Here is a 3,089-nt window from a genome sequence, read left to right as displayed (position 1 = left end):
AAGGACACCACCCCTGTTCCCCTGCTAACTTGGATGTGGTCAGCAGAGAGGTGGGGGTGAGGTCTGTGCCACTTTTGCCCCCTCTACATCCTCTTTGACTTTGTGGCATTCAGTATAGGAGGAAGAGAGGAGAGGGCTGGGTGCCAGTGTGTGCCGTGCTCACAGTGTGCTAAGCAAAGCCCCCCATCCCCCAACCAGCCTTCCTCCCTGTGACAGGCAGTGGGGTCATCTGCCTCTTAGTCCTGGGTCTGAACCTTCTTGCCTGTGGCTGGGATGTGGCCCTGGGCTCACCCCTGCCTCGGGAGATACTAGGCCCCATCTGCTCTGAGGAGGAAATCCTGGCCCCACTGGGCCAGATGCACAAACTGCCCTGGCAGTTGACCTGTCAAGTTATCTGTCTGTTCCACCAAGAGTCCCTCTGTGTGTCATTGCTTGTGCTAGGCCAGGGGGCACAACTGAGAAGCACACTGGTTTCAGATCACTTTGGGGGCCTAGAAGCTGAGCCCAGCTCTTCTCTGTGCACACGGGCACCACCCTGGACATGTTGGTTCCCTCCAGCTTCAACGACATCGACTAGGACTGGCAGCTGTGGCATTCTGTCAGCTGGGTGTGGTGTGAACTGGAGGTGACCCTGCTGGAGCGGTGGACCCAGGACCTGCGCACAAGAGGGGTGCTGAGGATTGGCAGTGACCACTCCTCTGCCATCATGGTCAGTGCAGCCAGGAGCAGGTAGGGCAGGTGGGTGGGCATTGTTGCTGAACAACATGGGACCTCCAGTTGCCAGCCACAGCTTGTCTCCTGGGGTGGGACAGTGGGGGCCCTGTTCTGCCCTGCCCTGCCCTGGAGGCTGTGCCCTGTGTAGAGGGATAGGTGGCCTGATCTACCCTGTTGGGATGCCATTCTTCCCATGTGGCTGGCAGGCCTCTGAGCCCCATGCTGCAGGTTATGTGAGGGAGTGCCCCATAGCAGGGCCCCTCCTCATGCCCTGACCTGCCACCTCTTCCCCATATCTCCTGTGTCTGCTGTGGGTGAACGTGGTCAATGTGCTAGAGCATGAGGAGGGCTACCTCCCCTTCAAGGCCAACATCAGCAGCCTGGTCCAGGTGGGGACCCTGCCCTCCCACCTCCATGTCACTATCAGCATCAACAACACACTCGTCCCCTTCCCCCTGCCACCAGGGACCGTCTGCTACATGACCGACACCTCCAAGTGGATACCATCCTGCCTCCACTGCCTGTACCCACCTTCCTCCACTGCCTGTACCCCGTGATCTTCCTGCTAGGGATAGGGTGGCCTTTTAAGATTGGAGGCCCTGGATCTGGCAAGGCTGTGGAGACATTCCAGCTGAGGTCAAAGGACCCAGGGCAAGGACCCAGCGAACCACAATTCTCCCACCCTAGATATCCCAAGGGTTAGTTTGTCCAGAACACAGACTTTGACTTCTTCAACTCGGCAGGACTGCAGCAGACTGTGCTTCTGTACATGACACCCAGCATCTACATCCATGACACCATCACCGCTGGCTTGGAGAAAGACAGTGGTGAAGGCTTCCGGTAGGATCCTTTCTCAGTGGGTCCCAGGGTGGCTCTGTTTGGAAAGCTCTCCAGGAAAAGGTTCTCCCAGCATCTCTAAACTCTCACAGGTTCCCATCCACCCGTGAAGCTAAAATCCAGACTGTCAGGCACTGGCTCCCAAAATCACCTGTTTGGCTGGCCTCAGTTGGAGAAGAGGGGTCTGGTCTGAGGCCACACAGCTCAGGGTGGCAATCCTGTCCCTTCCCCACGGTGCTGCCCTCACTCCAGCTCCCCTTGGTACACATCGTGCTCAAGGAACAGGCAGCTTATGAGGTACTCCCGTGGCCCAAGCCCCACCTGAGGCCCCTTCATGTGCCCCCAGGCTGAGCAAATAGCAGTGTTGCCTGTCTGTGGTTTCACATTGAACTAATTATATACCCTAATCCTGCTTAACTGTGTGTCTTGATGACCGCCTCTCTGCATCCTTTAATGATCTCATGGCCCACGTGGCTCATGGGTGAAGGTGTGCTGGGCCCAAGATACCCTCTCCCAGGGTGGGCTTCCAGGACTCAGCTACTGGACAGTGACAGTCAGCCATGAGGGATAGAGTGGGACCAGGGCAGGGGCTATCCTGGCTGCTGATACCTGTTCACCTGACCCCCAGTGTTGCTGCCACCCCACTATAGGTGACTAAGGTGTGGGCCCAGGACACCTTCAGACTCAACCCCAATGATGAGGACAGCCAATGAGGTAAGACCCCTGCAGCCCCATCGCTTTCCTGGACTCCCTTCTCCACCTGGCCCTGGGCCACTTTGAGCCTTAGCACCATCATTTTGTTTACTTCGCCATTGGCAGACAGCAGCAGAGACCTCAGGACATGGGCCAGAAGCAGTGGCTCATGCCTATAGTCCTAGCACTTTGGGAGGCTGAGGTGGGAGGTTCACTTGAGGCCAAGAGTTCAAGACCAGCTTGGGCAATACAGTGAGCTTCTGTAACTACAAAAAATTAAAAAAAAAAAAAAAAAAAAAAAGGCCTCAACAGAAATGGCGAGAGATTTGGGCAGGACCCAGAGCCCTGGGGTAGGGAGGGAGGTTGACAGGGCTGATGTTGGCACAGTCTGTATATGCCCAAAGGGTTGACCCCTGTGGGCATATAAACGGTGACCTTGTGCCTCCCTTCACCTCCAGGAGCTCAGCTTATTGGTGAAACCGCAGGGAAACTGCACGCGGGACACAGCCGGAATGACCAGATGCCTCTAGTTCCTCCAGCCCCCTGCTCCGTGCTGGCCCAACCGTGGGGAGCCCAGGGGTCAGTTAGAACTCAGCAGGGTCCTGGCTGCCTAGGGAAGCAGCATGTCGGCCTCGCTGAGCACCACCTCCTCCTCACGCAGGTGGTCACGGACTGCAGGCTGTAGATGCTGCAGGCCTGCTCCATGCCCTTGGGTCTCCTCTGGGAGCTCATCAGGACCATGGTGGAACGAACAGAGGTGTGAGATCCCCAGGGACGGCCACGGGGCAGAGACAGGTGTGATGGTAGCCTAAACAGCAGACCTAGGTGGCAGGGCTGAGCAGGGT

The 3,089-nt window shown here is 57.3% G+C and overlaps 1 pseudogene; it reads left to right on the top strand.

Annotated features, from left to right (window-relative positions):
* Positions 1–356: 356 nt before the first annotated feature.
* On the top strand, positions 357–1,417 carry LOC116544825 (annotated as a pseudogene).
* Positions 1,418–3,089: the final 1,672 nt, after the last annotated feature.

Source organism: Sapajus apella, unplaced genomic scaffold (genome assembly GCF_009761245.1).
Source record: "Sapajus apella isolate SASKATOON/1434 unplaced genomic scaffold, GSC_monkey_1.0 scaffold232, whole genome shotgun sequence".
Taxonomy (NCBI): Eukaryota; Metazoa; Chordata; class Mammalia; order Primates; family Cebidae; genus Sapajus; species Sapajus apella.
This window is presented reverse-complemented; position numbering and strand designations above follow the sequence as displayed.